Here is a 25687-nt window from a genome sequence, read left to right on the forward strand (position 1 = left end):
AATTTAAAACTAAATGATTAATTTTGAGTAAGTGCAAATCCATAAATTGTTGTTTGAGAGGAACACATTAACCATTAAAGCCAAAAATGGAATTTGAAATTCTCAAAACAGATTATGTTCTATGAAAATATACCACATCGATCCTGTTACTATAATTTGAAAATAAATGTAAGAAAAATTATGGACTGTTTTTAAAGCATATTATTTTATCAAAAAATCAAACTAACATAAATATTATACATTATTTTGAAAAAAATTTTATTTACAATATTATAGAATTAACAAACATGATGCAACTCCTTTAACAAAGGCCATCCAAGTGAAAGTCTGATTCTTCAGATCAGTATGGTGTTTTTTGCTAACCAACCTTTCTTGTATACTATTTGTGCCAAATAAACAAATCCTTAACTGGCTGACATTGTGGCAGATTTGATTGATGTTCTTTTGGGTACAAAAGGAATGTTTCAGCAGTACTCTGTGACCCTTTCTTAAAGTGTCTTATCTATGTATGTTTGATGACAATTGAACCTTTTGGTTGCCTCTACCTGGTTAACTGCATCTTTTTTGTCAAATATTTGCTGTAATCCCTTTGGTTTTTAACATTTATAACAACTGGCTTCCACTTTCTGGCTCTTATTTTCCACATTCCCGATATTACATACTTCTTCAAAATATGATACTGATACAATAAATCTGTAAATTATTCTGAGTTAAGTGGGCCAAAAAGATCATTTTATTTAGTGAGATACATCAATATTTTAAACATTTAAAATATGATGAAAAAGTTTGATGAACTATGTTGATGCAACCTTATTCTGGTACAAAATGCCTTTCCTGTAAAAATCAATAGAAATGCAATCATATAAACTAATATGAATATTATCCCAAAAATGATAATATTTTGCAGTTAAGACTAAAACTTACCTAATGGTTATACACATATTTTGTTAGGTTTTCTGATAAATCCATTTAATATTGCTCTATCACTGTTGATGATCTGATGTATATAGGAGCTCAACAGTTATCAGTGATGCATTCAGGAAAGAAGATATATTCTGTAAAGGCAACTATAAATTAGATTATTTTAAAAAATTCATATGATGATTTATTATTGTTTAATAAGCCATACAGTAAACAATGATTTTTGCAAATAAATGCTATAGTATTTAAAATTTTTGAAGGAAAAAGAAGTCAGAATCAGTCAAAGATAATGATAAAGAAAAGTATTTGTTAATCAAAGAAATACACAATATAGTATAGTAATTAATTTAGTTTTTTAAAATTTTAACAATAACAAAAACTAGTTTAGTAATAAGAGAATCTACATTATTTTCCAAAAGTTGGATTTAATTTATCTTCAGATATATTTAAGAAATAAATTATAAATGACATACAATGACTTGAGTAATGGTTGAATGTCCAAGAGTGATTTGCCAATATAGTCTGGACATACATAGTGAATTTCAATATTTATATTCAATTTAGATAAATCAAAAAATTCTCCATAAAATTTACTTAATTTAAAGAATAAAAACTTGCTTCAGAAAATTATTTTTCATAATATTAAAGTTATTACATCTAAAACTGATAAAAATTCTAAAGATTTTGTGTCTGAAATCTGTCAATTTAATTTTCTTTTAATTATAATAATATTGACAGATTTTTGGATGTATGTTTTTATGTACATTTCTTTACAAAGCTATATTTAATTATAATTATCTTTTTACATATAATTATAATTAAGAGAAAATTAAATTATGTAAAAAGAAAATTATAATTAAATATAGCTTTGTAAAGAAACATACATAAAAATAACATTGAATATTCTTTACTTTTTAAATCTTAAAACAATCCACTTAGTCAAATAGTTACCTATGAGTGGCTAATGGATAGAATCATTGGAAGCATTATACGATATTCTGGTATGTAGCATCCATGAGCTAAACCGCAAGAGGTTGGTGCTCTGTAAAGTGCATGCACCTGTAATCTGGCTGCTTTACACAATTCAAATATTTTCGCCAATGGAAGCTGTCCTGTATTTGATAATACAGCACTTCCATTGGATATATGCATATACGAATATTATTTTTGAATATACAATAGCAATCTTATTTTTTTCACATGTAGTATAGAAATTTGTAACAAGATACATAATTAAAATTAATATTTTATTATAAATGCATTAATTCAAACTTCGTTAAAATATGAAAATAATTAAAATATGTATGTATATTTTAGAAAATACAAGGGAAGCGACACTTCCATAGCTTCCATGGATGGCACACCACTGTTAGAAGTTAATGAATTACTGTTCAATTTATACTTGGTATGTGAATGCTTATTGGTTAACTTCTAACTCTTAACTCTTGATTTATGAATTAAGAAAGAAGTAAGAGGATATACTTATACCCGTAAGATAATTAATCTTAACTCCCAGTTGTGTATATGGGCATTAATACAACTGCATATGCATATAAATAAGCTAAGATTAATCTTTTAAATTTTATCAATTAATTTTTTTAGTAATAAAGTATTAAGTTTTTTTGAAATATTTTTAACTTTCAGTTCTTTAGGTTTAACTTTTTTATGACTTTTACACCGAAACAAAAGAGGAAGATCTATTTTGCATCAGCTGACAAAGTTAGATTGGATTATTTTTTATTTGTTTAAGATAGAAGAAGAATTGAAGAGGTGACAGAGTATCTTGGAATTAATTTAAAGATATTTTGAAAGTTAGCTAAGAACACAGCTAAGTTTATAGAAGATTGTAAAAAAAGCAGATAATGAAATAAAGAATTCCACTTCATTTCAATCAGGTTGTAAGCCTTACATCTATAATAAATATGCAACTTAGCAAAGAATCTTTTGTTTCTTTGGAATTCCTCAAATTCTCAAAGAACATGAGAACATAAGTTAAATCAGGAAGGAATATGTTGATGGCATTTAATAAAGAAACAAAATGTATATAGGAGCTATGAAAAGGACTTTGACAACTAGTGTTAAAGAAGGAAGTATATAAAAACTGGAAAAGGATTAAATGGTTGAAGACTTATATAAATAACTACCACACACCTCACTTTTCAAACAGCCAATTAAAAAAAAAAGGAAAACGAAAAAACAAATTTTTTTAGTACCTTTTAAGTATCTGCTTCAAGTTATTAAGCTGTTGGAATAACAAATTATTATTTGAACTGTTCTGTTTTAGAAAAACACAAAGCTATGTGATGTCATTTTAAAACTTAAAGATTATAATTTAATATATATATTTTTATACATACATACATAATAAATAGGGTTTTTGGTTCTAAGGTTCCAAAAACTCTTAAAAATTACAAAGTTTGATATCAATTATTATTATTTATAATCTTAAATGTTCCACTCTTCCATAAACCCAGGAAGTAATCAAAATGACCCTTTTGTTTCTCCTAGCTGGAGTAAGGTTAGTGTGTTCCTTATTTTTATTTAATCATATGGGAGAAAGTTACATAGTAAGAAAGGTGTATGATGGTTAGTTGTATGCTGTTCCAGCTTTTATATGATATATTGAAGAGTTATGTGCAAGAAAAAATACAATATATATGGAGATAATTTTATGAAAATTACTTGGATATCTGACAAATAGAAATGAAAATTAAATTTTACTGATTTTGTTCATATTTTCTATACTAAATTTATGTTTATTTATTTATTTAATGGAAGTGTTTTAATGAAAACATTATAACAGTATTTAATAAAAATTTTCCTAAACATGAATCTAATGATAAAGACAATAGTCTAGACTTGAATAAAAAGTCTATTGCACTGAATAAAAATTGTCATTATCATCAAATATAAATTTTTAAAATTATTGTTATGCAGAACACAGAAAAAAATCTTAATTTTTCTGGAATGCTTTGAGATATAAACTCTTCTTCAATTTTCATTACATAATGTTTTCCAACAGCATGAATGCATCTTAAATGCTTAGATGATTTACTCTAATAAATTATAATAAATAATTTTGTTTAATTATCACTCTGAATTTATTAGGTTATTCAAATTGAAACCATTTCTGTATTTAAATTAACTTGATCTCATTTAGATTGAAAACAATGTTAAGGGAAATATTAATAATAATCACAATAATTACCAATTAAATTTAATACAATAATCATAAGTATATTAATTTGGTTATACAATTAATGAAATTAAACTAAATTATAATAACTGTAAAGCTCTTTTAATATCAATTAAGTTAATATGATTGCTGCTGTTATAAAATATCTGATTCAATATTACACTTTTCCCAATACACAAAAAGAATTTTGAAATTTAGCTTATAATTTGTTTATTTTTCCAATTTATATAATAGCTTTTCTCACTTGTTCAGAAGTTTTCATAATTCATCAATTCCCAATGCTGCTGTTTCTATTTTTTTTCATGACAGAAAAAGTGTTGTGATAATTTTATGGGTCGATTTTTGGTAATGTTAGAATTCATCATCAAATCAAATTTATTAGTATAGGCCTCGGCCTGTTACAAAGGGAATTATTTTACATGCAAGTAACATAACGAATATTACAGGAACAATTAAGTATCAAAAAACTTTATAACATAGTTATATAAATTGCAAATACATCGATATGTTGCCCGATGAAGTATTTTATACAATTGCTTCTACCGAATCACATTCATTTAAACCGAGAAGATTGTATTTTTGCCTTAACTCAAGGCTTTTCTCACATTTACAAATCAGATGAAATTTGGAAAAGGACATATAACATCTTGGACATGGATTATTCTCGTATATGTACAATTTATTGTCAATCATTAGAGAGTTAGAACTAAGTCGGAGTTGAATAAAAAATCTCTATTTTAAACGGCAAATTCGAGAATATATAACCATTATTACTTGAAAATAATAATATCGAACTATAATAGTTTTGTGATATTCTTAAACGAGTGTCTTCTATGTCTCGCACATGAGAAATATCAAGAACATTCCAAATAAGTTGATGACATACTTCTCCTTCAAGATCCAACGAGAATATAAATGGTTCAATCGAGCAACCAAAACCGTTTATCATTCTTGAAATTAGGGAAACCCAGTTATTTTTTGATGGTTTCTGTATAGCATTCTTATATAATTGATATAAAAGATTGAATGTAATGCCACCACTGTCTCTTAGCTTAATTAACAGCTTTATACATCTTTTTATGAATAGTGCCTTAGGACTAAATCTAGTTGTCTCCAATCTTAGCACACTTCCCGGGGTTTTGTAATCCAACCAAAACAGTCTACTCAAGAATTTATTCTGTATAATTTCCAGCTTCTGGACATTAGAGAGACACCATAAAGGAGATGCATAACTCACAGAGTTAAAAACCAAGGACTGAAATAGATTAAACTGGGTTTGAATCACGCCCAAATGAGTCTTGGCGCACAGCTTAATAACACCCTGGATTAACCGATTGGCTTTGACCAACATATCTTTAGTCTGTCTTTCAAACAAAAGCAAAGGTGTAAAAATTACTCCTAGAAATTTTGTTTCGTTGACCACCTTAATCTCAGTATCATCAATAAAGAAGGACATATTTTTCTTAGGAAGTCTTGATCCATTCCTGAATATCATTATGTGAGATTTCTTAGGATTAATGCTCAAATCCAATTGAGAAAAGTACACAGTTAATAGTCATATTTTCCTTCTAAGAGCGACCGCCGTTGGTGCTAGAATAACAATATCATCGGCATACGAAATAGAGTGGACCATAGTACTACCTATCAGGAATCCATCATCGTCATTATTGAAAATATCATCAATATCATAAGTATAAAAATTAAACAAATAGGGAGACCAAGGGTCTCCCTGTAATAGGCCTTGATCAATCGAATGGAGGCATCCCTGTTCACCATTATATCTACAGATCATCTCATAATGACCAAACAATAGCCCGTCTGATTTGACCATATAACTCTCCGCTCCACAATGTAACATTTTATTCTGCAAAGCCCGAACATTCACTGAGTCATATGCTTTCTCAAGATCACAAACAAGGCAAAAACTTTGTGTCTTTTTTTAAATAACTGGATCTGGATGGTGGCCAACAGAACAAACAAAGTAACCTGAGTACCATCACTTAAAATAAGGGCAAATTGGATTGGATTTAGTAAATTCTCATATTCAGTCCATTCAATAAATCTAGAAGCCAACATAGCAGTAAAAAGTTTGCGAAATGTCGAAAGTAAAGTTATCAGGCGATAGTTAGCTGGATTAGCTCTAACTCCTTTCTTGTATACCATTTGAAAAACCACACGATTCCACGACTCAGGAATAATACCCATTACATAGAATCTATTGTATTGCCTAATTATATAATTTAAAATTGTACTTGGTAGAAATTTTAATATTATATTAGGAATCCCGTCAAAACCCGGGGCCGATTTAGTTTTTAGCTTCTTGACACACGAATGAAGTTTTTGTATAGTAAAGACCTCTTCCATTGGCAAAAACTCCATCTCTTTAAATTTCCCCATTCTAGTAATCACCAATTTATCCTTATATCTAATCGAAAAATTATCGAAAAATTTATTCCATTCATCTAACGGTATATTAACAGATCCTTTCGAATGAGCAACAGGTCGTCGAAAACTATTAATCACTTCCCAAAATTTTTTAGAATCTTTCGTTCCTATTAAGTATTTGTTTAAATCAGCATAGTATCTTCTTCGTTTTGCTCTAATCAAATTGATATAAATTCTTTTATTATCAATATATTTCTTCCAATCAATTTCCTTATTAGATTTTCTAAACTGATTTAAGCTGCGCTGTTTTTTCTTCTTATGATAATAGCATTTATTGTCATACCATCTTTGAATAAACCTGCGCGGCATACTTTTGAAGCAAAATTTAGCACAAAATGAATTTAATTAATAGACAAATAAAATTTTCGTAATTAACCAATGGTCTTAACTTATCCTGTTGATTAAGCACTTCGTGAAACCTCTCTGGAACTTCTCTTGTTATCCTTTTTAAATTAAATCTTAAGCATCTTGTTTTGTCAAATCTTAATCACTTCTGACCGTTAGGATATTATATTTTCCTTATATCTCTTCAACAAGTTAGGCTTTGCCTTCCAGAATGCATGCAGGACTAAGTTTCTCTCATACACAGAGGCAAGGGAGATTTTAACTATAGACTTGGTAACGTTTCCAGAAATTCTGACCAAACCAGACAAACAAAAATTCCTCGACACCCAATTCATTTCTAATAAAATGAGAAATCTCTGCAGTCGGGTCTTCAGTTGTAAACAAGAAATTAAAGATAACAATATTACTCCTTGTTTTCTCATTTATTAACTTATCTAATTGAAATTCAATCTTACCTCTCAACAGACCATCATAATTACCACCCTGTTCCAATTTTTCCATTCTATGAGACACAATATTCAATTCTTCCTTTAGGTCATCATGTCTCTTCTTCAATATACCCAATTCTTCCTTAATCGCACCCAAATCAACAGCGAGTTGAGAAAACTTCTCCTGAATTAGGTCATACACCACTTTAATGGTGTATTGAGGCTCCTCACCAAGATCCTCCTCCGCAACAGCTGACAAGGTAAAATAGTCCTGAATATTTGCATCTCTTACTCCCCCTGGATTCCGTTTCAAAGGTGTTCCATCTAATACAACAGGATTCTCTTCAACAACATCAGTTAAATTACGACTTTGTTTCACTAGAATCCCCCTTACGAGGTCTGCCACGACCTCTCTTTTGCATATCCACCCTCTCGATGTCCGGAGGATATCTCGATAACGGCCCAGGGTTGGGTTCAATCCCAGAAATTAATAAAAGACATCTAATTAAATTAAAACCCAGCTTATCCATTTTAACCTGAATTATCCGGAAGCCCTTCACCACTTCAGAAAAAAACAATCACTTCAAAGACACTTCAAAGCTGAAACGAAAAGTCACCAACAGCCTCGATGCCGAGCCAACTCCCCCTTAATGTTAGAATTTGATGGTTTCATGTGTATCTGGCTTAATTTTTCCAGAACAATGGAAGACATATACTGAAAACTAATTATGCCATCAACAATTATTAACAATTTTTATGTTTTGCAGACTTATTGGCTTATGTTTTTCTTCAAGTATTAATTTTTTGAAACAGTTGTGTAAATTGGTATTTAACTTTCATGAACCAAGCATTTATTGTATTCAAATATAAATGTTTAGAATTTGGCAACTTTGGTGCTTTCAGTTTATTCTGCAAAGGAGTCTGGAAATGTTTAATGGCCATGTCTGTAGCTGGTTATAAGTACAAGTGCAAAGAGACATTTTTAAGTCTTAACAACTGCTTGGAAACAAACTGGTAAGCATATTTATTGTATGTCCTTATCAACACATTACTTGATTAAATTTTTTTAGAACAATTAGATAAACGTAAGACTAGGAAAATGTGTAATACCTTGCTCATAATGAAGCAACAATATTCAAAATGATTATTATTGTTAAATATGAAAAATTTTCATACTGCATGGTCATTACAGTCACTATTGAAATTGTGGTGATGTTTGGTTTGAACATTTTTAATTTAAAAAGTGTTACTTACACTTTTGTTGTTCATAAAGAATTTGTGATGAATTAACAACAAAACTCAATTTTTCTTTGGATTTTTTTCCAGAAGAGACAAGTCCTATATGTTTCAAAGAATGTCCCAGAAAAATGTAAGAAAGACCTAGTTACGTATGCAGAATATTTACAGAAAGAAAAGGAGAATAATAATGGGAAAAATTGAGAAAGGTTCTAAGTAAAGCTATAAAGTAAACTTGTGGTGTAACAATAAAAGAAAGTGCCAGAAGAAAGGGGGGAAAAATCAACAAATTTTGCTCACATACAAGACCTATATATAATTTAAGAGAATAGAGTTCTGTTTTCAAAATCAACAACTCCAAGTGATAAGAAGCTTGCTGGTAAGAAAAATGTTAGGAAAGAGAAAAGCACTTCTTACAGAAAGATTAAGAAGTTAGAAGAAAAACTAGAGAATGCAGAAAGAAAAGAAAAAAGCTGAAGCAGACTAGCAAGGCAATAGAAAAAAAAAAGATTGAAAACAATTAAGCTTCTTCACAATAACAATCCTCAATTACCCATGATTTCCAACCTCAGTTCAAGCAAGAAAGCTAAACCTGTATGGAACAGTGTAAACAGAATACAAAGAAAATTCTGGATCTGTATAATGTTATGATCCAAGAACTGTGCTTATCTTTTTGGGAAGTCAAACTTTTCACCAATTAATGTGAGGCATTATTCTAAGAAAATACTACTGGCAGAAGCTAAAAGACCTTATGCTCCAGATCCAAGACAAATATCTACAAAACAGTAAAAAATAAAATAGCATCTGTCAACTATTATTATATTCTCTAATTGAAATTACAAACTTCTCAGTCCTTTTCACAACAACACATCTTTACTGTCACTACCACAACAACAACAACAACAACAACAAAAACAAAAAAAAAAAAAAAAAAGAAAATACTTTTCTGTTACTGTTAAATATTTATCAAATTGTAATAACTTTTTTGTCTTATTATAATATTTAAGTTGCTTCATTTCTATCATTCTGTAGGCATTATTATTATCTTCATCTGTAGGCAATATTATCAAGGATGTGGATGAACTTTTCATCTCTAAAACGTAAATGTTGAAATCTTGTAAGTGGCACTCGACATTCACGTTTTAGACATGAAAACTTCGGCCACAACCTTGCTATTAATACCCTAAGAAGAAAATTTCAAAACTACATATTTCATTTTTCGTTTCACTTATTTTATAACTACATCTACAATGAAATGTAATGGAAAAATAGTGTTTTAATGTACCTGATGGTACCTTCTAAACTCCATACCAGTAAATGTTACTCCTGGAACAGTCAGTGAAGGCATAAGTATTTGATGGAGTAAGTATACAAAGCTTTTATTTCTGTTCTGTCAATTTTCTGGAGTGTATGCCATTATGGGCAGATTGTTCATTTTTAAAAAATTGGGGATATACCATTAGGAACTAAGACTTAAATTCATATAAAATAATATATTTTATTTGTTCTAGAACTCAACTGCTTTTGGACGTGTTAATTTAATACTTATAAATTAAGATGATTCTCAAAATTTAAATTTTGAAAATGTGAATATTTTGGATGTTCATTTTATTAAGAATTAATGAAAATTCTTATTTTGTAGGACCACTCAGATTACTGGTGTACTGAAGATGACAGTATTAGGTGCTGTTAATTGCTATCAGTGTATAATTGAACTAGGTCAAAGCAATCAAACTTTAACAAAAGAAGTCACAGCTGTTCTTTGAGAGCTGATGAACATGTAGTAGTTAATTGGTCTGCTGGGAGCTTTGTCTTTAGTATCCTTCTGACACTGACAAGACTTCCTTTAATTAATATGGAATCTTGTTGTTTTGGTTGATCAGGGCACCCAACTTAAATAGGGACTATAAAGGTAAAGAAGAAAAGACTTGACATGACAAGATACAGAACTCTCCTGAATGATTGTATAACATGTGGACACTGAGTAATGTTGTAAGTAGTTTATTTATAGATAATAGATATATACAGGGTGGGTGGAAAGTAACTAGGCACCAAGAAATCATTATAATTTCTATAGTTTAATGCAGAGATGATGAAAATTATTTTATATGTAGTTTATTAAATGGAAATATGGATGCATACCTTAAAATTCGACATAGGCATGGCACCACCCACCAACTTCCTCAAGTGATTGGGGATTATGATGTGGATGGGCAGCCACTGTGAATCTGCAACCAACTTGTGGTCATTAGCTCCGAATGGCATTTCTTGATTTTTTATGGATGGATTGTGGCATGACGTCCTTTTGTTATATACCACCACCTCTGCACAGCAACCACTGATTTCCACATCTCATAGTGTGCAGCAATCTGTGCTCATTCCTGAACAGACAAGTGGTTAGCCATCTTTTTTGCAACTGCACATAATGGCCTCTCTCAGAACTTCCCACACTACCAATGGAGGAATTATAAAATTTCATTGACTGATGTACATGAGCGCACAAATTTTATTATGATTTTGATTATTATTACAAAAAGTATAACAATTTTGCAATTTCTAGTTTCTGTCCATTCTCTAGTTAGAACTCTAGATTCTCATCTTGGCTGGTGATGTCTACTTTGCAAGAGATGGAGATATGCTGGCCAAGATAAGAAGAGTGGAGTCAATGAACCAACTTTCAGATCTTTAATAAGGATAAAGAAGAGAAAAGAGAAACCACAAAAAGGACTTTGTGGGAAAAAACTTCTAGCAAATGAAAGTTTATTTGAAACAAATTCAAATAATATGAATTTTAGTTCTATATTCACATTTTTTTTTTTTAATTTTATTTTGTGATATGCTCTGAGAATGAAGCATTTATTCAAAAAATTATTTTCATTATGAAGTTAGTGAATTATGTATATTTTCTGTTCTATTGTTGTAGTCTCTGAAAATGTCCAAAGACCTGTTAATCTAAATACATTATTGATTGATGTAAATAATAATTATAATTAATAAAATAATTTTTTAAATTCATTACTTGCTTATTTAACTATTTTTATGAATGTTATTTACCAAATGCTAATATTTTTAAAGCCTTCTTGAAGTCAGCTGATTAATAGATATTAACAGAGAATTTTTAAGACTTTACAATACAGTCAAACCTGTTTTTATGCGGGGGATAGGGACCGCATTAAAAAAAAACGCGCAAAAAAAATCTCACGAAACTTCACGAATGGCTGTAAATAATAGTTTTCGCGACACAATTAAAAAATATTTTTTTTTATGCGGTCAACAGGGACCGCATAAAAAAAGTCTCACATAGAAAATAACTCAAAACCGTAAGAAATAGAATTTATTGACAACAGATGTCAGCACTTGACTGCATCGTCTGGTCTATCGTCTGTTTTACATATTTTTGTCCGGTGGTGTTTTGTTGACTTAAAAAGTAAATTATTTCATTTTTCGCATATTCATGCAATAATATTACTATAATAAGTGCATTTATGCTATAATAAGTTTATTTAGCTATAATAAGTCAACGTGAGACATGACGAATCGCACGAGACTAGTCGCCAACTATACCGCACAAATTAAAAATTCGCATTAAAAAAATCGCACATAAAAAGAGCGCATAAAAACAGGTTTGACTGTATATAGAATAATGATATTTATTAAAGAAAGATTTTCAGAATATAACTTTATGAATTATCCTTTTTTTAAGAATTGTTGATAAAGAACACACAAAAATTTCTTTTTTAGAGCTACTGAACTGTTTCAAAAATTTCAATGTTTGAGAAGTCTGTGCACACAACCGGTGCTGTAACTAGGCAGGTGCAACAGGTGCAACTGCACAGCATCTGCTTGAAAGGGGCCAAAAATGCATGTAATTCTTTTATTATTTTCCCAAACATAATTAATTAAGGGGCCTAAATGCAAATTCTTGCACAGGCCACAGGAATGGCTAGTTACGGCACTGCATACAACAAATAGAAATCTTATTCAATTATCCTCTACTCAACTGGTCATTAATTGCATTCAGCATGATTTGCATATATAATATCAATAAGATAGTAAATTATATGCTTGAATGCAATTGAATAAGATCCTTATTTATTGTGCACAGAATTTCTCAATCAGTTGAGTAACCATAAAAAAAAAGAAGGCCAATGCAGCAAAGTTGTAGTATATTCCTGTTGTCAACAATTTTTTAAAATTTATGTTTTAGAAATTTGTGTGTGTAATTTTCAAGCTTTTAAAATTGTAAAGATATTTATAACTACAGTCAAACTACTCTAATGTAACATTCATGGTACCAAAGAATTCTCTCAGATTATTGAAGTTGCCAGATTTCTGAAACATAATTAGAAATAAATTAAATTGGTTAATATTATATTATTAAATTTAACACAAGATGGTAGCTTAACTGCCTACTTCTAGCAAAATTGCTTCATATCTTATTATTATGCTACACTAAGGCTAATTAATTAGTAATTCTGGCTGTTTGTTTGATTAGTAATGTTTATTGGTTTATTTGTATATGGCTGGTTGCTTTTCTAATACGATGAACAATCTTCTGATACAAATGTTTCTTCAAACTAACATTGCTTGTGACATTTGGTAATCTATTGGCAATTACTGCAACCTGGAAATCCAACTGGCAACAACTCTGTGGCCTTTGACAACAGGATAAAAATGGTTCTTTAGGTTTATATTTCGTAAATGGCTTTTCATAGAACTATGTCCAACAGTCCTACGTAGTTCAGATTAGAGAGGAGATATTACATGTATTACACTATCATTTCATGAAATAACAGAACAGTGAGTAGGAATTAAGTGATTGTTCATATGTTATTTATTATTTAAAATAATTTTTTGTATTTTTAGTATACATTAATATGGAAACTTAAGCCAAATTAACAAATATACATTTTTTTGAAATTTTAAAAAAGTTATATTTTTTATTTTTATGACATCCTTTATAAGTAATAAATTTGTATAATTTATTGGAAATTACTGCACTTTTTTATGTGTAGTAAAATGTATATACAGTAAAAGCTTGATATAACAGACCATGTTAGAATGGATCTCAATTACACTGGTTTTCAATGTGAAGGAAAGTGGCACTGCATCAAAATTGCATACATGAAAAAAATAACTGTAAAATTAAAGTGTTTGCTAAATAATGAATAAAAAAGTGCTACTCCTGTACTTTTCTTAATTTAAAATTTTACGCTATTATGCAGCCACTGTATAGTGGATAGTATAATATTTTACCTTTTACTTTTTTGGTAGAACGTTTGTATTTAAGAAAAGCCTGTTGTAGTTTTTCTCTTGCTTTCCAAATATCTGAAATTGTCTGCTTACTCAGACATTTCTTTACCAACTTCAGACTGAGATTTTTGGGATGTAATTTGAAAAAATCGTAGATCTACAAATTCCTACTCTCCATCTGTCTGTCTTTTCTTAATCTCAAGAAGGAAATTAGATAGATGAAAGATGAGACCAGATATGGAAACCTTTAACTATAGGCCCCAATTAACTATTTAAGAACTTCCAATGCAAACTGGAAGTCATGTTATTTCAATTCAAAAACTGATTCATACTCGTACCCAGCAGAATTAAATAAAAAACTTAAATCAACACCTTAATGCTTGCTGAGAAATTTTTAATTAAACGAACGTTTTCGGCCTCATCTATAGGCCATCATCAGGTCGAAATACAAAAATTGGAACGCTTACGTTCCATACATAGAATACAAAATTCAAACTAAACGTTTTTTAAAAAATGGAACTAATTAACGAAAAAAATAAAAAATAAATAAATAAATAAACATATAGTGAGAAACTAGAAAAACAACAATAATAATAACAAACGAACATAATATCAATATTACCTATCCTAACTAGAAATAATTCAATTTAAAATATAACTAAGTTCATGCCCCTCCTATAAGTTTTTAAGGGCATATTTCCAAGCCGAAGGAAGACCTTCCGCGTCCCTTGCGTTAATACATTTATCTTTTAGCTTACTTCTGTAAATTTCCATTTTTTCCGCTGTTCTCGCCAAAGTTGGGGAATGTACCTGTTTTATGATTCTCGCCTCATTCCACCGTACCACGGATCCTTCAGCTTGCCCCATCTGGGCTAGTACTGTTGTATTGGACCCTTTTCTAATATCATACTTATGTTCCTTCATCCTAATTCCTAAGTTTCTAGTAGTAACCCCCACGTACTCTTTATTAATACCTAACAGCTGGTTCTCGTAGGGGATCTTATACACACCTGCCTTATCTTCTTTTTTAACTAATCCTTTATCGTTTCTAAGTATTTTATACAAATTCGGAGCCCTTTTTAAGATCACCCTTGCATCCTTCAAGCTTGCTATTTCTTTCATAATCCCTCCTATATATTTATTGAATGTAAATTTCGTATACCTATAAGGCCCTTGTCTAGTGTCTTTATCACTGCTGGTCTCAAATTTTCTAATAATTCCCTCTATGACTTTCCTCTTATACCCTAATGTTCCTGCTATCCATATAAACTTTTTCCTGAAAGCAGTTAATAGATGATGACCATCGTGGCTATTGTTAAAGGAAAAGTATGATGTACAGGGGCAAATCACTACTAATTTGAGGTGGAGAGAATATATTTTAAATTAAATAAATTAAAAATTGTAGTCTGGCATTGTGACACTGTCACAATAAATAATTGCTTGTCTATCTTTAATCTGGTTGAATTATATCTATTTTTGTGTTAAATCTAAAGCTTTTCATTTTCTTTTATGATCCATGGTTTTGCTTTAGATAATAAATCTAAGATTTGTTGTTCATAATAAAAACAAAACCAAAACTGAAGAAAACTAGTCAATCAGAAAACTAAAGCATAATGTGAAAATCTATACTGAAAAAGGAATTTTATATTATTTTGTATTGATTTTTTGCAAATATAGTAAATAAAACAAAGACAAATAACAAAATAAATATAACAATGACTGCAACAAAATAAATCAGCAACTAAATAGTCCATAATAATAAAAGGACAGTGTCCTTAAAAACCTGAAAAATAGCCCATAGTAACAAGAATCTGTTATAAAGGAGTCCATTATGACAAATGAGTTTTCTTATAAATTTCCAATACTTCTGTTATATTGAGCTTTTACTGTATTTATTATTATAGTCATACACTGAAAAGAGGCAAGGATGAAATAGGTCTATACCTGAAATGCATATCTAACTTGAATAAAATATTCTAGAAGGAAACTGTGTCTACATATGGTTGGTTTCATAATAATAGTGTTCTTATTGTGGAAATTAAAACCATAAGTGAAGATAAAATTCTTTTATGTTCAGACATTCATGAAACCTTTGTAAGCAGCAAAAACAATTTAGGTTGGTTGGATTTGGAGTTTTGTGACACAATGGACTAAGTAGGCTAGAGAGTGCCAGGTCTGGCCAGTTATGTCTCTATATTCCTTGGGTCTTAATATGTCATACTTGTTCTGTTGTATGTTGTAGAGTTCTGTATATAAGTTTATTGCCTTCAGATATGCCTAGGGATTGCAATTGCTGGATCCCTCATCCAGCAATCCAGCACTGCGGATCCATAAATACTCAATTAGCTTTCTAAATAATGGCGAAAAAGTTTACGTTGTCACGTTGCCGCTTTACTGCGTGCGCTATCGTTCGCCAGCGAGAGTGACATTGCCGTTCAGTGCAGCATGCGCTACACCCCCTCTCTACACAGCACCGCCCGCCGTTTTACCTCTGTTGATCTAATTGCCAGTTGAGCCAGTTGACTTTCTGCTCTCGCTAAATAAAGTGTCTTCGTGCTAAATAAAATAAGTAACTCCTCTACTAGTCCTGGTGCATAATTCTAATTTACGGTCGGTTGTGACATCAATGAATCACGTGACGGAACGATTTATGATTATTTGATGACCCTGAAACCAACTAGCGTAGAGGCAGAAAGGGCCTTTCCCATAGCGGGATATATATGCAATTCATTAAGAAGTAGGTTGGGAGACAACACCATCAATATCTTGTTTCTTGAGATCTTCCAGAAAAGTCAAAAAAAATAACAAAAGTGATTGATTTAATTTTATTTAATCCTTTAAAATATTTTATTCAAGACAAGACTAATATTTCATAACTTCTACTCTAATTCTATTAAATAAGAGTTTTTAACTTTTATTCTATAAGTGGTTAGTGGGCTAGGCAATTTTATTGTGAAAATTAGTGAGAAACTGAGACTACCCAGTTAGTTAAATTCTTAATTAAATTAATGATTATCAATATCTTAGATACATATTGATATGAACGTATGTGATTCATGATTGTGATAATAATAACTAATTACTTACTCACTACTTTACTAACACTAATAATTAAATTACTTATAAATAACTAAAGACTGATATGTAGAGCCTATATAAGAAAACTGGTAAGACTGATAGCCACTTAGCCACTGATTATCCGTCCTTACATTATTATAATATATTAATACAAATTAATTAGTAGAATTACTTTTGCTATTATTTAACTTAAAGATTACATTATAATTATAATCTAACTAAACATTTAAAGTTAATTATCTTGTTCTCAAATGTTAAACCAAACCAAAGTTAAGTTTACTACCTAAATGTGTAAGAAGTTTTACTGATTTATAGTGACCCGTCTAAATAATAAAAGTTTCTTAAGTATTTTTTTAAAAAAATGTTTTATTTCTTTAAAAAAACCGTAAATTGCTGGATAGATAGATAAATAACACTTTATTGCACCAAAAATACATCCGCGCTGGATCCAGCTGGAATGATGATGGTCCAGCAAAAATCCAGCTGGATTGAAAACACTGCTGGATTGCAATCCCTAGATATGCCATTATAGGTTGAATTTGTCCATTATTGTCTATATATATTCTGTAGAACTTGGTTGTCTGAAAAAATTTTTTTGTTCAAAGGTTTGTTCTCTGTTTGTTTTGTACTGAGGACATATTAGTAATATACATCAGATTGTATGTGGGATGTGGCAACTTGAGCATATTGATTGGGCATCCCTTGTTAGAAGATAGCTGTGCTTGAATACTTGCCTAACTGTTCTCAGTTAGGCAAGTATTACTACTACTTTCCGATTTTCCTTTTGGCTGGTTGTCATTTTATTAACTCTGGTTTTATACATAGTTTATTGTTGAGCTGTTTGTCCCAGTCCACTTGCCATTTGTTGTATATACACTATACTTGTTGATACAGTTGCAGAAGTTTTAATAGTATGGTCTGAATGTGCTTGCTTGTTCCTGTTTCTTGTTTTGTGAGTTTGTCTGATGTTTCATTTCCTTGGAGTCCTGTATGTTGAGGCAACCAATAAAAGGCTATTGTATGTCCAGCATGTTTGAGTTGTTAGAGTAGGTGTTGTATGCTATTGAGAGTTGGGTCTGTCATTCTACTACTATTAATTGCTTGTAGTGCACTGTGCGAGTCCATGTATATTATAGTCTGTCTGTGGTTATGCCTTTGTACATGATGAAGAGCCATAAGGATAGAAAACAGTGTTGCAGGCAACCATGCAGCACATGCATCCTCAATGCAGATAAAAGCTGCTCCTCCTGTTGTTGATTTACAGCCATCTGTACATATGGATGTTGTATGTCTGTTGAGATCAGTGTTCTCTGAACAGATATTAATATATAGAATTTGGAATATATATATCAATATCTGTTCAGAGAACACTGATCTCAACAGACATACAACATCCATATATAAAGATTTGTTTTTGATACCCAGAGTTGTTTTTGGGTAGCTCTGTAAATTGAAATTAATATCTGCTATGGGACAGAGCCATGAGGGGTGTTGGTTGCCAGGTCTGTATGTATCAAACAAATTGGGGGTTTGTAGGAAGAGCATTGATGAAAGAAAGTCCCAGGAGGTAATGTCTAAGTTTTCAATATATTCATTACAAGTGTACACCAGCCCTTCAGGTAAGTAATATGAGGTTTAAGTGTAAAGGACTTGTCCAGAATAATACCAAAAACAATTTAATTACAAAAGTTTTTGATCATTTTCTAAGACCATCTTCATGTAGAATACAAAAATGATTAACTGCTTAGAAAGGTTTCATATGTGTCTGAATTTCCATAATTGGAGTTTCTATTTCTTGGTTTCAATGCTGTTTGTAAGTAGTTTTTGTATAAATCTATTGTAAGTTTACTCAATTTGGAACAAGTGATGACAACATTTCAAATTCTGTAATTAATCTGTCAACTATTTTTGATACTGTAAAGCCCAAATTTGTTGACTCCTGCAAGCACTTTCCTGATGCAGTTGGACTAAATTGTTTTGTATAAGAATGTGCAAGTTTATTCAAATTGTGTTTCTTTGCAAACACTGTGTTTGTTCCTTGAAATTTGATCTGTTATAAGTTATTTGGAAGTTAGATCTCATTTGATCAGTATTATTAACAAAATATCATCTTTCTGCTGATTATAGTTTCCTCAAGAGTAATGAAGTTTCTTCACCCAACACATTTTGTTATTTTATATTGTTTTCTCTCCACTTGAATACTTTGACTCATGTAGAACTTGCTTAAAAATAAAAGTGTGCAGACTGGAAAGGGACAGCAGATGCCAATGCCCATTCATGCAAGATTCTTGTTGTTATCTTTAAATATTTTATTATACAAATCAGTTAATTCTGTTCTTCATGCATATGGAAATTCATATGCATTTTCCATATGATACCTATTTGTAACAGCTTCTCACTTCTTTAAAGCACTTGAAAATGTCAATCAATTGCTTGCAGTTCGTTGAATCTTGTTCTGCCTATTTTTACATCTTTTCACTATATCAAATAATATTTTTATTTTAACCAACTTCTACCCATTTTTTGCAGTCTTTAAATTTCAATATGGATATGCCTTTCAGCAACAGCAACAACTTTTGCTTTATATTTCAAGGAAATATGTTGTGAAGTAGGCTCTGCACAATCAGAGTGATTGTGCAGAGCCTCTCTTTCTCTCTCTCATTTGTCGTTGGATCATCTTTGCACTAGCAACAAATATTATATAATGTGTGGTGGAAGAAAACATTCGTTTTGAAGAGAATTAATGCTGGTTTTTGGTAATTACTTATTTATTTATATAATGTGTGGCTTTGTATAATTAAAAAAGTATGAAGGAAAGAAATAGGAAGGAAAACAAAATGTATCCCATCACACAATTCTTTATTGTAACTGTTATCATATAGCAGGGGTGGCCAAACTTGAGCCATATATTGAAAACAGAATTCATTGAAGAGCCGCATATACATATATACATATTTTTCCACAGCAATTCATTTAAATACTTATAAAAAAAACAACACTTTAGCTATTATTTCATTTTATATTATGTTTTATAATACAATATAATTTTTTTTTAATAATAAATAAATTATAATTGCCGTATTAAGTAGCATAATCTAAATTTAAAAACCAAAAAATGCTAAAACATTTCCTAGTTTCAATTGTCAATAAGGAAATATAAATTTCAAAACTATTAACGTTATGGAAATTGTTATTCATTATATATTCATTTTTAATGTTGATTTGGATAAATAAGCATTATAATTATTTTTTTCTATTAATGTTTTTACGTATTATGATATTTAATAAATATTACATTTATTTTTCAATAAATAATGTATAATGTTGCCATATTTTGACTTCTTTATTTCAAACAATATATTATTTATTTTATATTATCCAGGAATCATACATAAAAAATAATAAAAGCAAAATTAAAAATAATAAAAACAAATTTGGTATAAATTTAAGTATCTTGCAGTGAGCCACAAGTATACTAGAAAAGAGCCGCATGTGGCTCAAGAGCCACAGTTTGGCCACCGTGGTCATATAGAATAAGATCATCTATCACTACATAACTTTCATTAATAATGTCAATAATAGCACTGAAAAACCTATCTGCCACAGTCAGAGAGACAACTAATTTTTGTTGAAAAGGCTGTTTGGTTAATATATTATGTCTGTTGCATATGAAATTTGCATATAATAAAGCATTGATGAATTGGTTAAAACTTTCATTCAGAAATGTTGAAGCTATAGGAGAAATATCAACTTTCTTACTTGGTGATGATCCCAATTTCTTGACTTATGATTCTGTTAGAAATAGGTTTTGAATATTGTTGTTTTGTAAAAACTCATAGCAATGGTAAGTATCACATTTGTTTACAATATTTTGAGTAACAAGTAATGAATATTGTTCATATCTTCTTCCTTTTTCCATGGATCATTTACTTCTAAATGATTCACAATGGTAACTAATCAACTGTAGATAATTTACAGGGTCTGTTCCTAGCATATTTAATCCTCGAGGTGTCTCATGAAAAAATAATTTATGGGTCACTCAATGTTGTTTCAACCAGGTTTTTTAAAACGGACATCAAAAGTATAAGAATCATTGTTTCTGATTATTTTATATTTTTGTAACAAACAGAATATCTGAAATTTTTTTAACACGAAAATTATTTAAACGAAAACATATCAAACATCAACATTAAATTTTATTTAACATAAAGTATGAAATGTTGTGAAGTTTTAAATTTAATGGTTAAAAAGGACAAAAAACTAACTTTTGTATATTCATGCAGTTATGAAAGAGTTCCATTATTTGACCACAAATTGTATAAGTTCAAATGCAAAGTTCTAAGAATTTCCACCATGTAAAAAAGACCAATAAAAGCCTTCATTTCACTCCTTGATGTATCACATGTATTATGTTCCTAGGTATAGTTTGAATTTATTTTTTGTATATGTTGATTTGTATACTTCATGATATTATCCAAAATTTCATTTGTAAAAAATAGCCTCCAGACAGCAACAGGTGAATTCACATCTGGAAAGAGTTTAACTAAATTGTGGTCAGCTGTTTGTCTATTATGTGGAGGACAGTGAATTCCCCATTTAATTTTTCCATCCTTTTTGTATATTCAGACTTTATTTCAACTTCTGCTTCGTCATCTCCAAACTGCTCTGAAAATGTATCCTGTTCCTGTCTATCTACATTATCTTCAACTTCATCATTGGAAAATAACTCATAAACTGCTTCAATTGCAGGTTTTCCAGCAAACAAATATCTTTGAATTGCACCTGAATTGGGTTCTCTTTCTTCTTTTCTACTCTATTAGAAATTATGAAAGAAGAGAAATCTCAAAATTCCTTCTTCCTTTCTACCCATTTAGCTCAAGACAATAATCACTAAAAACTAAAAAAAAATCATAATGAATAGTAAACTTAACATTTTGTTACTGTGTTATATTTAGATATAACACAATAACAAAATGTTAAGTTTACTGTGAAACAAGCATAAGCACAAGGTTGAAAACATCAGGTGTTAACAAAAGGCCATTTATTCAACAACTAAAAAACATGGCAGTTACAAAAATGGTGGATAAAGTCAGTGGACAAGTATAGAAAGGTACTGTAAGAGTGTACACTATTTGGGTTTACAAAAGCTTCAACAAAAAAAAACAAACCCATCGAAAGGATTGGCTGCATTCCAAGACAGGTTAAACTGTCCATTGGCTCATAAAACTGTTATGCGATAATCATGCAAAAGTCTTTCTGGAAGGTTCATTGCATACCCAAAATCCACACTTTTTCCATGTCCATTAGATAAATATGCCATCTTTTGGATGGCATATTTATCTAATCACCTTTATAATTTTGGATTATATGGATGATAGGATCTGTTCTCATGAGAAAACAGACTGTGTGTGGTTGTTGAGTTGCATTGTTGATAATAAAGAGAGGCTGTTTACACCTAACATAACAGCATAATGTCCTTTTCTCATGGTTATGATCAGAACCTCATTATCATTGTTCCTTCTAACTTTTCGAATAGCTGTGCAGTGCCAAAATAAAACTGAATAAAACATTTTCAGAGAAGAAATCCAATACATTTTCATATGAACTTTTTACTTAGAATCACTCACACTATCATCTCCCAGAATACCACAGATTCCTCATGAATCATTATGAATGTTTTATATGTGGATGTCCTGCTATAAGCTGTGTATGCAAGATGTGAAAGTACTGTACCTGTGCATTCCATAGAAATCAGTGCTTGGCCACACACACACACACATCTTAAAGGGAACATTACTTACTACTTATAATTTCAATATCAATAATTATAATAATGAAGTGATTTGCAATGATTATAATTAAATAATTATAATAAAATGATTTTCTTTAACGTTTATTAAAGAAAATGTGTGTAAGAAAATGTTGGCAGGAATTGAACATAACTAGACATTGTAGCAGTCAAGGGCTTTAGCTGTTTCACTGCACTACTTTGACAGAAATTTCTGGGTAGGACTGGTAGATATTCACCATCCTACTTTTCAAGGGCATTTTTCTCAAAACTGGTTATATGCTGAATGCTAGCTCTTCCCTATGTTTTAATACTAGTGAAGGACTATTACAAAAGTAATGTGAGATCTTGACCAGAGGTCAAAACCTCTACCAAAATCTGTGTTAAAAGAAAAACTGTTTCAAGTAAAATGCATTCGATAAATAAAATATCATGAGAGATCAGATTGGAAATTCGACCAATTTCTCTGATGATCGCAAAAACAGGAAAATAGAATATATAATAAAACTAAATATCATGTGGTGCAGCTGGTGATATTTACAACTGGGGTAAAAACGCTTGATGTGAATTACAGGCAGATTTGCAACAAAATTCAATAAACAATTACAGCAGGTATCCAATCTTCGAATTCTGTCTTAACTGGCCCTGGCAACAACTAGAGACCAATTGGAGGGGGAGAGGATGGAGATCACAACCAACCAGAGCACCTGATTAGGGATGCAAAACCTTTAAGAGGTTTGAATTCAAGGACAAAGAGGTCTTTCCTTTAGTGGTTTCATTCATAAGGATAACATTTCTTCACCTCACCAGGCCAGAAATCTTCCCACAGAGAGCAGATGAGGATTCTGAAGTACAAGAACTCTCTCTGGCTGGGACAGAGAAACCTTTATCCAGAATACTAGGACCAGCAAACTGTGTTCTTTGCGCTCTCCATCAGGGACAGTTTATGAGAACACCCATTTGCCGAGGAAGAGCAATCAACTGGGAAACTTCTCAGCACAAACATTGTTGCCTGTCCAGACACGGCGCATTGGATTAGTTTAAGTCACAAAGGAGATCTCCAGTGTTGTGTAAGATGTTTTTGGGTATATTAATAAATGGGTGTTAATTTGTAAACAAAGTTAGTGTCTCTGTATCTAACGCCACCTCCCACATAAGCTGTTTACACCTTCTCGCCATCCTGAATGAGACCTCCCCTAAAAAGGGAGTGTCAATCTCAACATTAGGAATTATCGAGTCCATGATAAAAAAAGGGGGGGTCCTCCACAGTAAGTTTCATTCAGATCTGTTTCCTAATCCTTATGTCGCTCCTTGTTAGAACTGGTTTCATAGGCTGGCTATTTTTTTACCAATAATTGTTAGTAGTTTATGAAACACTTGCCATTTGAAATGATATTCTCATATGAATTCAGCAATAAACTAATTTAGTTGTTTTTTTGATGTACCACTTGAATATTATACCTTTTTTTTGTACTTTTATGCCATTTTATCTGTTTGTCCATTATACCAAACCACACCTATATTTATTTTGCAATATTTTGGATTTTATCACTCTAAATATAATTTCATTTTATATCTTATTTTGCAAAGCTTTCAAAATGTAATGTACAGTACCATAATCCTGCAGAATATGATCACCATCAACTTCAGATGGAGACAAATTCCAAAAAAGAAGGAATAATACATTCTCCACAAACTGTCCCACAATACAAAATTCTCAAACCAAAGACTGACTTGCTTGTAATAATAAACATTATTTTTTAAGAAAATACCATACAGTTATTCTGACTTTATGAAAAAAAATATTTTAAAATGTTTAACAAAGTAATCTTAAAGCTTTCATTTGTGAAATTTAGTTTTTTATTTGGTCAACCATTTAAACTTGTCTAAGTTATTTTATTCCACTTTCATGTATCTCTGTCAGACAACAGTGTCTGACAGATATACATGAGAGTGGAAAGCAACATACAATGAAGTAAGCAGGATTATAACCCACAAGTACCATTTTATTTTATAGGATTAAATGGATAATTATTTAAATTATGTTAATTTCAAAGTTTACAGAAACTCCTATTTCAGTAAAAAGAGCTATAAGGGGCATTCAATTAAAAACAAAATATCAGCTAGTTTGACACTTACACCCTATGTTGGATACCATTTCTGTTAGGAATGCACTTTACCATTCATTAAACCAATAAACATGGACATCTTGGATGCCATCTATGTTGGATTTATGATAGTATCAGTTATTGTCCAAAATGTAGTGATTGCAACAAAGATAGATATCAATAACAATTCTGTTCATATGGTCTTCAAGCACTTTCAGTACCACAAAATCCATGATCAGTGGATGCCTAATTCATATCACTGATGAACAAAATCCATGCAGATGACTATATCTTTGTAGCATGAATTATGATACATTACTTCACTAAATGTACAGCACTTCTTTCATATATTGTTGGGACAAATATTGTTTTCTGGCTAAAAGTAAAGATACCAAGTGTCAAAGTCTTGGATAGAAATATCATATATTTCTGCCAGTTAAGAAATGAGACTATTCAGACCAATTCTGAGAAAGTTATGCAAACATTCTTTCTGATGAAAAGGATCACTTCTCATCAAGTTTCTTGAAAAAAAGCTATACATAAAAATTTCTAAAACTTAAGAACCTGAATGAATAACTCCAGCAATAAATTTTAATGGACCCAAAGTATTTTATACCTAGTCATATATGTCTTCAGTTGGAATAACACAAAAATTTTAATAAAAAAGAATGTTTTTTTTTCTTCTTTTTCATTTAAATTTTGTGTTGTTCTAACTGATGAAGACCTATATGACTAGGCTGAAGATGCTTTTAGTTCATTAAAGTTTATTGCTGGAGTTATTTCAAGGTGTGCTTATACAAACATCTCAAAACCTAATATACACTCATTGCCATAAAAATTAGTGCACCAAGGAGTTGTTGGAATTCAACAAAATTTTACATGTATGAGT

General features: G+C 30.5%; 1 long non-coding RNA gene across 3 annotated transcripts in view; it reads right to left on the reverse strand.

Annotated features, from left to right (window-relative positions):
- Positions 1-234: 234 nt before the first annotated feature.
- Positions 235-25687, reverse strand: part of LOC136979557 (uncharacterized) — a 65826-nt gene continuing 40373 nt past the window's right edge. For all 3 annotated transcript variants that reach the window (XR_010881402.1, XR_010881400.1, XR_010881401.1), the window contains 2 exons: positions 925-1055; positions 235-834 (listed from right to left, as the gene is read on the reverse strand). This is a non-coding gene — a long non-coding RNA (uncharacterized lncRNA). The remainder of the gene's footprint in view (positions 835-924; positions 1056-25687) is intronic.

Source organism: Centruroides vittatus, unplaced genomic scaffold, assembly GCF_030686945.1.
Source record: "Centruroides vittatus isolate TY-2023 unplaced genomic scaffold, ASM3068694v2 contig_628, whole genome shotgun sequence".
NCBI classification, from domain to species: Eukaryota; Metazoa; Arthropoda; class Arachnida; order Scorpiones; family Buthidae; genus Centruroides; species Centruroides vittatus.